Consider the following 13,461-nt stretch of genomic DNA (forward strand, 5'->3'; position numbering starts at 1 on the left):
AACTGCTGAAATAACTATTTTGAAATAAGCTTATTCCTCCTCACAGGAGTTATTATTCTGAATTAACAAGCCCATTATTTCGAAATTACGGGCTTGGTCGTGTGGTCGCTCGCCTTGTTATTTCAAAATAACTCCCCAGTGTAGACATGCCTAATAAAAAACATATGTAGTATTGTGAGCTTTTATGGGTTCTACTCATCTGAAGAAGTGGGCTGTGTCCATGAAAGCTCGAGATCGGAAGGGGGGGGTATGAAGAGAGAGAGAGAGAGAGAGAGAGAGAGAGAGAGAGAGACAGACAGACACTCTAAGGGTACATCTAGACAACAGGTGTTTTTCGAAAGGAGAAATGCAAATTTGGCACAAATTTGCATATCTTATTCTGATCGCTTTTCTGAAAGCGGGTTTTGTGAAAATAGTCTGGATACAGTTTTTGTGGGGGGGGGGACTTGTTTTGAAAAAAACGCTCTCCTTAAAAAAAAAAAAAAAAAAAAAAAAAGGAGGTTTATGCAGTTTTTTGAAAAAGGGTTTTTTCCCCTGAAAAAAAAAAAAAACGCATCCAGACTACCTTCGCTTTCGCTTTCACTTTCAAAAAAGCGATTGGAAGAAGATATGCAAATTACTGCCAAATTTGCATATCTCTTTTCGGAAAAAAACCCCAGTCTAGATGTACCCTAAGGTGCTACAGGACCACTCATTTTTTCAAGTTTTTTTGATATAGAATAGATGAGATTTCAGTGGATGTCATGAGAGGACCGAGAATGTAAGACCATGTAGGTCTATTCTAGGGAACGCCCCTGAAAGGCGACATTGGTAGCTGAGGCTCTGATTGACAGCATGGACTCAGTCCTGCCACCAGCTCCAGAATTCTTAATATTAAGGCTTAATATTAAGCACACACTTAAGTACTTTGCGGGATTACAACCAGCATGCTCAGCCTCGGGCAGCATCAAGCCCTATTGGAGTAGCACACCAGAGAGATGCGGCGTGTCCGTCTCTATTCAGCAGCCTCGTGAGAAGAGTCCCCTCCACGTTCATTGCAGCTAAAGCCCGTCTCTTCTCTACCTTAAGAAACACTACTTGGCGTGCGTGACTCCACTTCAGTGTTGCTTCTCTTTTAGCTAGGGACGAAGCTCAGAAAGGTTTGCAGTGCAAGTGTCTAGGACGGCACTTCTTGCCCCTGCCACGGATTTTAATGCAAATTGAGTAGCAAGATTAATAATTATTCACACAGAAGGACTCAGGGGATTAGTAATCAGCTAAGGAACCTGTCACTTCTGTGTGGCTAGTGTGAATCCTTGCCCATGAATAGCATGGCAGACTGCTGAGCTAATGTTTGCGGCTGCCTGTGGAGTGCTCTCTGGATATCTTTTAATGCTTCTTCCTCACTGGCTCTGGGTGAGGGGAAGCCTTTCTGAAGCAAAGCGATGCAGTAAAATGTGTCTGTCTTGGATCGAGGCCTGAACATCACATCGGCCAGGCTGGGTCAGATCAAAGGTCCATCTAGCCCAGTGTCCTGTCTGCCAACAGTAGCCAATGCCAGGTGCCCCAGAGGGAGTAAACAGACCAGGGAATCATCACGTAATCCCTCCCCTGTCATCGATTTCCAGCTTCTGACAAACAGAGGCTAGGGACAATATTCCTCCCCATCCTGGCTAATAGCCATTGATGGACCTAACCTCCATGAATCAATCTAGCTCTTTTTTGAACCCTATTAAAGTCCTGGTCTTCATCACATCCTCTGGCAAGGAGTTCCACAGGTTCATTCTGTGCTGAGTGAAGAAAAACTTCCTTTTGTTTGTTTTAAGCCCGCTGCCTATTCATTTCATTTGATGACCCCTAGTTTTTATATTGTGGGAATAAGAAAATAACTTTTCCTTGTTTACTTTTTCCACGCTAGTCATGACTTTATAAACCTCTGTCATATCACGCTTTAGCCTCGTCTTTCCTAAGCTGAAAAGTCCCAGCCTTTTTAATCTCTCTTCATATGGGACCCATTCCAAACCCCTAATCATTTTTGCTGCCCTTTTCTGAACCTTTTCCAACGTCAATATATCTTTTTTGAGATGAGGCAACCACATCTGTACTCAGTAGTCAAGATGGGGACGTACCATGGTTTTATAGAGAGGCAATAAGATATTCTCTGTCTTATTCTCTATCCCTTTTTTTGGGAGGTGGGGGACCATGAATAGTCAGACAACTGAACAAAAGCTCATTTGGATTTTAGTTGCCACATGTGACAGCAACTTGCCGATAATCAGTGTTGTGAAAAAAAGCCAGCTAGGAAGTCATGAAGCCTAATTGCTTACGTAGCTCTTCAGAAACCATCAAGACAAAGGGAGAGCATCCATTCTGAACCGTGTGCACCCGTTGGCGGAGTTGGAACCCCTTCCAATCACTGGGGGTCTTGCCATTGACTTGAATGGGCTTTGGATCTTGCCCTTGGTGCTCAGGCGTGTGGATAGACATGCCGGTCGTGATTTCTCCACAGGAGCGCTGAGCAACCTGCGGCGGCCCCTCAGGGTTCTATGTGCGCCCCTCCCCCATGACATTCCGCCAGTTTCCGCGGGTTTCCATCCAATTCGGGTTTTTCTTACCAATGTTCCTAAAGCCTGCCTCTGACTCAGAACGTTGACTGAGAGCCGGGCGCTCCCTTTGCATCCAACTCAAGCGCTGCTGCGGTTCAGGCGGCGCAGTCTAAGTACGCAAGAGCCGCGAGCAAAACGACCTTACCCCGGGAGACCACTTTGGTTACGATCGCCTTGTGGCCCACTGAGGTGAAGGCGGGTCGCTCGGGTAGCCCAGTCACTAGGCTAGGTTGCCCATCGCTGATCTGCAGAGTGATGCTAAACTGCAGGCCGAAAGGAGACGGTGGATGACACTTCAGGATAGAAGAGGGACGAGGAAAGGATGGGGGAGAAAACGGAGGCAGCAAAATAATGGAGCGGGAGTAGTTAGGCAGAGAGGGCCCTGGGACACATGGGGAAACAGGCAAGTTCCTAGGCTAGAGCAGTTTGAGAGGACGCTCTTAGTCCTGAAGACCCCAACTCAAGCACCTAGCCCCTTTCTCTGCAGGACTCCTCCAGGGAACAAGGGCTATTCATGTGAGCCAGGGCTTGCTGGATTGCGCCTTGATGATTTTAATAACCCAAGTAATAACAGCCATCCCACTCAGTAGGCATCATATTAAAGCATCAACCGTAAAAACCTACACGATGAGCAAAGCTGTTGGATTAAATGACACAGGGGAACTCGTGGGAGGGAGGTGAGGGGACAGTGTTGCAACCTGATGGCCGTCTAGATCTGCATTTAGGGCTACGATTTCCAGTTGCGAAAAAATACAATATTCCCCAATATTTAAGGACTCGTGTTCCTGGCAACAAAACACTAATGTTAACACGTATCAGAGGAGTGGCCATATTAGTCTGAATCGGCATAAACAATTAGAAGTCCGGTGGCACTTTATAGACTAACAGATTTATTGGAGCATAAGCTTTTGTGGGCAAAGACCCACTTTGTCAGATGCATGATGTACAGGTATCAGACAAAGTGGGTCTTTAGCCACGGAGCTCCACAAAGAACGGCCATCCTCTTGTGTATTTATTTGCATTTCCAGCAATCCATGGCCATTGCATGTCCGAACTATAACCCTTTAAGCCAGCTGTCACAACTAAGAGCGACATGCTCATCCTGCGTCGCAGCTTTTAAATTTGGACCCAACCATTTTATAGACATCTGGAGTGAAATATAGGGTCGTGGGAGGAGCGTCACCGTTGTACGTCAAGCACTCCTGGTTTCTGAGGTCAACAAAACGCACCTGCTCCTTTCTAGTCTTGTGTTCAGAGTGGAAGTTATTCATATTTTACATGTATTTACTGATGCAAATTGCGGCTTAATCCATACAGCCCTTCAGGCAATTTACTGCAAGCCACATAAAAGGAGGATTATCAAACCCAGAGATTTTAAGGCCACTGATGGGATTTAACTGCTTGGCAGGTCAAAGGTATTTAGAAGCTAGCCACAGCTGACAGAGGATGAGATTTAGAGCTAGTCTCCATTAAAAGAGTTAGGCTACGTCTACACTGCAGCGCTATTTCAGGATACTTCCGGTATCCCAAAATAGTTATTCTGTGTCTTTTGGGTAAACTCGTTATTTCAAAATAGAACGGGCTCACTGTTCCAACACCCCTGTAAATCTCATTCCACGAGGAGCAAGGGATGGTTTGGAATAGCGCTCTGTTTCAAAATGAACTTGAAATAAGCTATGCAATTCACAATTTCGAGTTACGGGTGCAGTGTAGACACACCCACATTGGTATCACTATGTCAGTTGGGGATATAACTTTTACCAGTATCGTTATACGGTATAAGCCCTAGCGTGGAGGTTGTTGTGTTGTATGAAGCCGCTCTATACTGGTGTCGCTTATTTTAGTTCCCAAACCAGAATAGATACAATATAATTGCATCCACATGAAGGGGAGGGGATATAAGGCAAAAGGGCAAGACTGTTTAATACAGACAAGCTCTTGGAAAATCATCCTAGGAAAGTAGCCACATTCTACACACATCATGGCACCTCTCTCCAGGAGCAGAGGAGTCCGGCTCAGGAAGGCGACTGGCTTTGTGAGTTTGGGGACACAGAAAGGGGAGGTATCCAGTCAATAAAAAACTCTTAGACTTCACCATCATCGTGGCCTGGCATTTTTGAAAGCCCACAACTGTGGCCCCATTGCAACCAGCGGCCCACTGAAGCCATCGACTTCCACCGGAACCAAGCTAGGCCAACGCCAGGCACCTTTGAAAACCCTACCTCTGGCCTAACTCTCTCTGTGCTAAAATTTCAAAAAACAACCACCACCAAGAGAGAAATCCCATTCTCCTCCACACCAGCCAAAACTCCTCACTCCCTGGAACTACATTGGGCTCCTGTAGTGATGTGTGGGATTCCAATCCCTCCCCAAACCAGTCTTGCCAAAAAGTCCACAAGGCCAAAAATGAGCTCAAATGACTTCTTGCTGGCTGTCCATCCAGCCTCTTACGCATGAAGCAACGCCCATTTGTGACGGAGGAACGCCCGTTCTCCCTCATCCTGAGGGAGCTTGAAATGAAGAGCTTGAATAATCCTTCCCATCCTGAGGTCAAATCCTATCTCCTCAAGGACGTTCTGACACTTACTAGCTGGCCCTGTCGGAGCCTCTGTTCTAGAAACTTCTGCCTTCCTTACCCAGCCAAGCCCTGTAGGTGGGCTTCTTCCTCCTTGCCGCTTTGTTATATAACGTGGCCCTGGCCCCTTCCCAGCTGGGACGGGTAGCCCCAGCCGAGTTAGCCCCAGGTGTACTCCAGGAGGGTCCATTGGCCCTACTGAGATACAACAAGGAGGCACTGGTCCCGTTCATTCCTAAAGGGACCGTATATCTTCTGACATTGGTCCTCATTTGTTTTTATGAGAACATCTTTCAACAGATGTAATGCATCTTTGTCAAGCCACTGCACAGCTGTTGCTCCAAAAGTAGATTTTAAAAAATGAAGACACATTTGAAAGCAAGTGAGGACTCAGTCCTGCAGGGTGATGAGCCCCTCAGAGTCTCTTGTTCTCAGTTCCTGTTGGATCAGAAGCAAAGGTTCGCTATAGAGCAGACCTAGGCAAAGAGCCGGGTTTGACCCACTATACCGCCGGATCCGGCCCCTGGATACAGCAGGGAGCTTCAGGCAGACTCCCTGTCTGCCCCACGCACACTGCAGGGCTCTGTTTGAACAGCTGTGAGCCTTCACCTGCTGCCAATGGTTTCGGCCAATGGGAGCTGCCTGTTGTCAACAGGCAACTTGCAAAGCACCCTCCGGCTCATAGCGGCTCCAAAGCCACATGGCCCCTGCAGCCAGTGTGGGGGTGGGGAAGGCAGGCAGTCTGCTTGAGAAGGCTGCTGGCGGGAATCAAGCAGGTAAGTCTCCCAGCCAAAGCCTGCCGCTGGTACCCCAGCCCTTTGCCCCCCTACAACTCAAACCCTCAGCACTTCTGTCATTACAGTAAGATGGTGCTGAATGCAGCGGCTCAGAGCACCATAAATAGCCTTATGCCCCGACACTGCTAACTTGCAATGCAAGGGTCCAGTCCTCAAACCCTGAACTCTTAGGGTCCCTCTACACAGCAGGGCTAATGTCGAATTAAGCTACATAACTCCAGCTACGTCAATTGCGCCGCTGAAGTCGAAATAGCTTAACTCGGCTTTTGGCGCTGCCTACACAGCAGGGAGTCAAAGGAAGAACACGCTTCCCCCGACTTTCCTTACTCCTCATGAAACGAGGGTTACCACGAGTCAGAGTAAGAAGTCCTCCAGCTCAACATTATTTCAAAATAAACGCTTGTAGCGTAGATGCGCGCTATGTTATGAAATAATGCTGTTGTGTAGATATACCTTGAGCGGCCCCAGCGAAACTACCTCTGCATGGAGGGATTGGACACAGAGTTCCCTACACATCATTATCTTCTGCACAGTCCCCAAACGGCCCCCTCCCTTGAACGGAGGAATAGCGGGAAAGGCCACCAGCAGAGTTTCCCCTCTCTCCCTCTCATTGGCTTTGCTGCAGAAAAATATAAACAGACCGTTGTTCCTGAGGCAAACAAGGCCTCCATGGACATCAGTGGGCTGTTCACATGAGGCAATTAATGCTCAGGAAAGCACTGACGGAGTAGGCCTGACACTACTGGAGTCAGCGACAATTTTTCCGTCATCCTCAATGGGGCCAGGATTTCTCGGTTAGTTTTTGAAAGAAAGCGACTGTCTTATTTTTTAAATGGAGTCGCCTGTAAAGCAAGTGCCATCAAACTGCTTCCTTGGTGCAGGCAATTCAAACGCTCGCTTTCCCCCCACAGCACTAAAAAGGTGCACCGCTGATACATAGCTTAACGGGAAGTCACGTTGTCTGAGGAGGGCTTAGAAACAATACGGGATATGGTCGCTCTTCAAGATTGTTTGCTACCAGTTCATGGTTTAACAGTCCTTGATAGTTTCAAATTTCAGCTTCGGTTTGAAGTGAGGGATTACTCGGTGCTCAAACGTACCCGAGCATGAGGAAATTCTGTACATTATAGATACTTTATTTGTACTACGTTCAATAATGCCCAGATCTGAAGTCATTATGTGCCATTCACATGGAGTTTTGTCTTCAGGACAGGTTTAGCGAAGTCCTCCCGGAACAGAATGCACTGTTCGTGATCCACCTGGTCCATGTTCACATGTGACCGGCACAGGCATATGGACAGTGGGGAGGTGAGAAAAGTGGGTTTAGCAACAATTATGCTCCGTGTGCACGTGATGTACTTAAGCTCTTCTCAACGGCGCAGGCCGGAGGACGTTTCTAGAGGGCATTCCCTCCAAGAACAGAGCCAACTGATCCCGTTTCCTTCAGGGAAACCAGAATGTGAGGCTGGAATTTTTCCTGGAACTGCCACAAGGATTCGCATGAGCATCAGGGAAGAGGAGGATTCGCTCAGTGGCTTGCTGGAATCAGACCAAGGGTGTGTCTACGCTGGAATGGATTGTAGCCCAGCTGTGCCCAGGCTAGCAGTCCGAATAGTGCATCCTCCCAGCATGCATGTACTCAGGTTGCAAACATATGCTGAAACTTGTGCCACCAAGTCTATGCTGCTATTACCACTCATGCTAGCTAGGCTAAAGCAAAGACTAGTGTAGCTACCTGCCTTTGCTTGCAGCTTGGGCATTCCTAAAGAGCCAAGCCCTGTCATTAAACCACTGGCCTCCCTCCCAACCTAAGGAGGAGTCACCTGGCCCAACCTTGCAGCCAGCTTACATGGCATAGGGCAGCGGGGTGGGCAACCTGAAGCCCACCGGCCACGTGCAGTTTCACGGGGTAAGCCACTGGTGGGCCACCAGACAGGTTGTTTACCTTGTGTTCCCAGGCACAGCCGCCCGCAGCTCCCATTGGCTGGAAATGGCAAACCGCGGCCAATGGGAGCTGCGGCAAACAGAGCTGGCTGCTGGGACTGCCTGTCCTCCTCTTGCAGCAGTTCCCATTGGCTGGGAGCTGTGGAGAACAGCCAATGGGAGCTGTGGGCGGCCTGTACTTGTGAACACTCAGACAGACAACCTATCCGGCGGCCTGCCAGAGGCTTATCCTGCTGAACCAAGTGCGCCCCACAGGCCGCAGGTTGCTGACCACCGGTGTATGGGGCAGGGGACTAGAGAGGCTCAGGAGACAGAGGCCCAATGATAAGGGCCAAAGGGCCAAGTTGGGGCATGGCACGCTCCTACAGGACCTCAAGGAAATTGCACGAGGTGGGCAGCGGGGTTGCCCTCCTCTCCCAGAGCCCACGATGGGAGGCATGAGGGATAAAGAGCCCCATGCACCAGCCCAGTGGAAAAGGATCCACCTAGCCCCCTCCTACCCCATTGGAATCCAGCAGGTTTCCAACCCAAGACAGCACCAGCCTCCTGTGCACCAAGGGGAATCAGCCACCGGCATCCTGAGAAGGGGATCGTATAGCAGAGGCTCTGGAAGGAGGTTCTCCCCCTCCTCAGCTTTACCTAATAGCCAGCACTACCCTCCAGGTCCCGAGGTGATCAAGGCACTGCAGTTGCAAGAGCAAGCGCTGACCCATCAGACTAACGTGACCATACAAGAACCCTTGGAGATCTCAGCACACTCCCCGCTCTTATTGCTTTTCCCTTCTCTGAATAGACCGGGAAGGCTAACAGGCTTTCAATACACACACATTCCCTTCCCTACAATGTCTCTATTGAAAGGATTTCTTTAGCTGCTGGCTTAAACCACTAATAACAGCTAGAAAGGATCGTGGAGTGTAAGGCTGGTTGCAGCTTGTTCGTTTGTACATGACAGGCTCACTTCCTCCTTAATGAGATCTAGGTGCACGCTGCAGCCTGGCGGCACAGAGGGACTCAGAGGAGCTGAGAAATCAGTATAAAAACTGCCACCCCTCTTGTGCCCGGAGAAGCCAGTCTGGAAGGGAAGGGATCAAGATACAAGTCAGACTCCCAAGGAGTTATTCCTACCCTGGACGCCAGGGATTTGCTCCCCCCTAGTATCCCACCTGAGGCCTTCTGTGTCTGAAAAGGTCAAAAAAATGCAGAAGAGAGATGATTTATATTCACCTACAACAACTTCTCACTGTCTCTTCACCCTCTCTGCAGCCAGATGCTTGCTTGTTGCGGGTTTAGCTCAGTCGGGTTAGATGGCCCAAGATCTAAATTATACCTGAAACCTCAGCCTCCCAGAGCTTCCCCACAGCTAACTTCACATAAGAACGGCCAGACTGGGTCAGACCGAAGGTCCATCTAGCCCAGGATCCTGTCTGCCCACAGTGATGAAGGCCAGATGCCCCAGAGGGAGGGAATACAACAGGGAATCATCACGTGATCCCTCTCCTGTCCTCCATTTCCAAACAGAGGCTAGTGACACCGTTCCTACCCATCCTCGCTAACAGCCATCGATGGACCTAACCTCCATAAATTTCTCTAGTTCTTTTCTGAATCCTGTTAAAGTCCTAGTCTTCACCACCTCCTCAGGCAAGGAGTTCCACAGGTTGACGGTGTGCTACGTGACGAAAAACTTCCTTTGGTTTGTTTTAAACCCACTACCCGTTCATTTCATTTGGTAACCCCCTAGTTGTTATGGAGGAAAACTGTGGAGGAGAACTTGACTCATTGCAAGCCAGCGTCTTCCCTCAAGTCTGGCCAAATGAATCCTGCCAGTCAACAGAACCTTTCTCCTAGGTTTAGTACTTCTACTCAGCCCACTCACTCGCTCCTCTCCAGAAAGCACCCCTCCCTACCCCCCTTTATGCCACCTGTAGTCAGAGTTAAGGTGTTTCAAGAAGATTTTGCTAGCTTGTTAACACCCACATTTTATCACGGTTTGTATATTTCAAGTCCCTCTCCAAGTGCTTAGAGTGACAGTGCTCCTGTAAACTCACACATGCTGGGCCCAATCCAAAGCCAATGGGAGCTTTTCCATGGTGCCTTTATTTTCCTTTCTTCCACCCTGAGAGCCTTGTTTTGCATCGCAGGGTGCGTGCTGGGTTTCCAAGGAATGCCGGTGCAGAGACCGGAGGGAAAAGCACCACATAACACCCACAGTGCATTCCAGTCGCTCCTACGAAGGAACTCAGTGCCCCTTCCGTTTTTTAAGATGCTAAGAGCAAAAAGGGACAATTTGACACCACAAAGCAGGAATGAAGGAGTTCCACTGGAAGTCAAAGTATTCCTAGATGTTGTACCAGGAGAGATCCGGTTTGGCCCACTGAACTCGTGGGAGGCTGGCCCGCACAATACGCACACACATTTATAGGATTTGCCCCATGAAACCCACTGATTTCCGGACTCGCCATTGACAGCGCAGATCGTTCCAACTCTGCTTTACATCACATGGGGCTCGGGCGGGAAGCATCTATCGCATCAGGCCCCGCCTGCTACCCCCACCCAGGGCCCAATGTAACGCCCACTGCATTCAACAGGAGTCGTTTCAAAGACATCCGCAGGCTTGGGAGGAGGCTCCCCGCGAAGACACGGGAACCCCGAGATTACTAGTTGGGGATGCCCCTATTGCCACATACACCCTGCAGACACCGGAAAGGGGTCTGATTTAGAGAAAGTTGGGGCTCCCCATTTCAAAACCCAGGCCCCTCTTAAGGCATCTCCAAGCCCACAGAGTCGTTGACCTGACCAAGTCCTCTTTGCCTGTGCAGCACAGTTATGGGGTGAAGTAACTCACTGCTCAGCAGGGATTTAGGCTTCCCTTGGAAATATGAAGGTTTTGGGGGGGGCTTCTAAGAAGCCTGATCCTGAAAGGGGCCATGTACCTGCGGCTGCCCGGGAACAGCCCCTTTGCTCTGAGAACTCACTAGGGGAGAGGGGGGAGGTTTAAACCACTCCACCCCACCCTCTTGACCTCATGAGCCACCCACAGAAAGGACCAGCCGAGCCGTGTGCTTACCGCCGGGCGCCTTTAAAGTGCAGCCCAAGCCACGCAGTCCTTCTTGCCGGATTCGGAAAGGAGTGGGAGGACTGCAATTCCCCCAGAATAGAACGCACGGGCGTCGAGCAGGCTCCGATTCGGTACTGAGCTCACAGTGCTCTGTGCTACTCGGGGCAGGGATCTATTTATAGGGGAGATGCCGGGAGATTCCCTCGCCGGGCGAACCGCCTCTTTCCTGCAGCCTTCCATCGCTTCCCAGCTGGGAACCTCTTCCTCTCTGGGGCTTGCACCAGCCTTGGGTGAACATATTGCCTGGGCTCTGTATCTTGGGCAGCAGCTGCCAGACTAGGCTGCAGCCGCTTCCCAAGTCACTGGGGATACAGTGGGGGGCAAAGCCCACTGAGGTCAATGCACAAATTCGCAGACTGCGGCAGGCGTTGGGTCAGGCCCCAGATGGGGGGGATAACACCCACCTATAACAGGCACAAGAAGATCCCCTGTCCCCTCTGCAATACACATTCATACCATGGCACATCAACTACCCATTCAAGTTCCCCTGGGCCTTCCCCCCAGACATTTTGTCTCTTTTTCAGCCTCACAGACTTCAGCATAAACTTTGCCAAAAGCCCCTCTCCAGCCATGCCCCGACCAGTGAGTGGCTATGGAAGGCAGAGATCCATGCTCGTCAAACCTCAGAGCAGCAGATTGATCAGTAGCTTTAGTGACCAGTTTACTAACTTCCCTATGCAGTTTTGGAAAGGGGGGGAACCAGAGGGGGGGAGAAAGAGAAAAGACCAGCGTGGCTCACAGAAGAATGGCTCAAAAGTGCTCCCAAGGAGGCTGGGTTCCCTGCTTTGGGTTTGACTTGCCTGTCCACATGGGGGGGGGGAGACTTTTCCTTTTTGATTTTAGGAAAGGTTTAGAGTGGCATTACTAGCCCCTCGCGTAGTGGGGGGGGGGAATAGCCCCCCGCTTATGGGACAGAGGCAAAGCCAAGCCATCCTACCGCGGAGGAAGAAGTGGGATGTAAAAGCCGCCCAGGCAATGTTGCTGGAGGGGAAGGGGGGACTTACTAGACCCGTAGAAACAAAACCGCCCCAGGCACCCCCGGAAAGTTTGAAGGGGCGCGTCCCAGCCCGGCGGAGGCTCCCCGACCACGAAGCCCACGCAGGTGCTCATGCCGACCCGCTTACCTGTTCGGGCCCCCCGAGAGTTGGCCAGGGCGCTCAGCAGGGCAGCTCCATGCTCGGGAGGTCCGCGTCCCCCGCTCGCGGTCCGGCGTCCCCTCGGGGAATGCTGCCCCCCATGCCCGCAGCGATCCAGCGAGTCCTCGGCGCGGCTCCGGAGCGCACCGGCCGCCTCCAGCGCGCACTTGGCGAAGAACTTGCCCCGCCCGGCGCGGCGGCTTCCTCGGTTCAACTCCGGCCACCTGCCCGCCTCCGGCCGGTCCCGGCTCTGCCCGCGCCCCGGGCTCAGCCGCGCTCCCTCCAGCCGCCTTCTCCCCCGAGGGCGGCTCGCTGCGGAGCCCGAGCTGCGCCCCGCGGCCAGGGGCGCGCTGCTTGCGCGGGGGAGTCGCTGCCCTGCCCGGCTAGCGCGCCCGGACGGGCTGGCGGGGACCCCTGCGCCGGAGCCCGGCTCTGCGGGGTGGCTCCGTCCTCACCACGTCCCGGTGGCCGCTCCCCCTGCACGGCCTGGGGGGGGCTCTCCAGCCAGGCTGCTTCCCACCCCCCCGCCCCGCGCGCTCTGCGCTGCCCCCTTGGCGCGGGGAGTTCAGGGGGCGAGCGAGCGGCGTCCAGCCGGGGTTTAACCGGCTCTTCCCCGGTCGCCCTCCGCCGGCATGTCCCTGCCTTCCCCGGCGGGCTGGGGAAAGGCGAGGCGGCAGCGCCGTCTAGCGGCCCCGCGGGAGATCGCCCGCCTCTGGTCCAGGCGTCGGGCTCCTCCGAGGTAGCTTCCCTGCGTGGGGCAGCCCTGCTCGGTAAACCCCAGCGCCTTTCCTGAGCCAGGGCTCGCTCTGGGCAGGAGGCTGGCTGGCAGCCCGGGGGGCCACTGGCTTGGGTTGCTCCTCCCTAGAGAAAGAGAGTAGCCAGGACTGGGAGCAGCACAGGGTCACCCTCAGCGGTGGCCCTCACCCAGGTCAGCGCAGAGCAAGGCCGGCAGGAGCCAGGCAGCGGGTGGCCCCAGCCAGGCGAGGGCTCCTCAGGTAGCCAAGAGTGTCTGGGGAGCTGGTCAGCAGGTTCAGGGCCCTCCTTCTGGGGCCTTGTGCTGTATTATGAAACTGGTGCCCCCAGGAGACCTCCCCTTCCCACCGCTGGGGCACAGCAAGCTTGGTATGCTGGGGCAGCCCCGGGCTCACGGTCCAGGGGAAGGCCGCAGAGGATACCAAGCTACCCACTTCTAGGCACCCTGGCAGAGGCTCTCCTACCCTCTCCCTCATGCTGTCTGCACCACACCAGCACCTTCAGCTCTGTGAACCTGCCTAAGGAGACTGCAGCGCATGCTGGGGGTGTGGGAGCC

General features: G+C 52.3%; 1 protein-coding gene across 1 annotated transcript in view; it reads right to left on the minus strand.

Annotated features, from left to right (window-relative positions):
- Window positions 1–12,918, minus strand: part of IL1RAPL2 (interleukin 1 receptor accessory protein like 2) — a 672,443-nt gene extending 659,525 nt beyond the window's left edge. Inside the window, exon 1 of the mRNA XM_006127932.4 lies at window positions 12,141–12,918. The gene's annotated coding sequence lies outside the window, so the exon portion shown is untranslated. The remainder of the gene's footprint in view (window positions 1–12,140) is intronic.
- Window positions 12,919–13,461: the final 543 nt, after the last annotated feature.

Source organism: Pelodiscus sinensis, chromosome 13 (assembly GCF_049634645.1).
Source record: "Pelodiscus sinensis isolate JC-2024 chromosome 13, ASM4963464v1, whole genome shotgun sequence".
Classification (NCBI taxonomy): Eukaryota; Metazoa; Chordata; order Testudines; family Trionychidae; genus Pelodiscus; species Pelodiscus sinensis.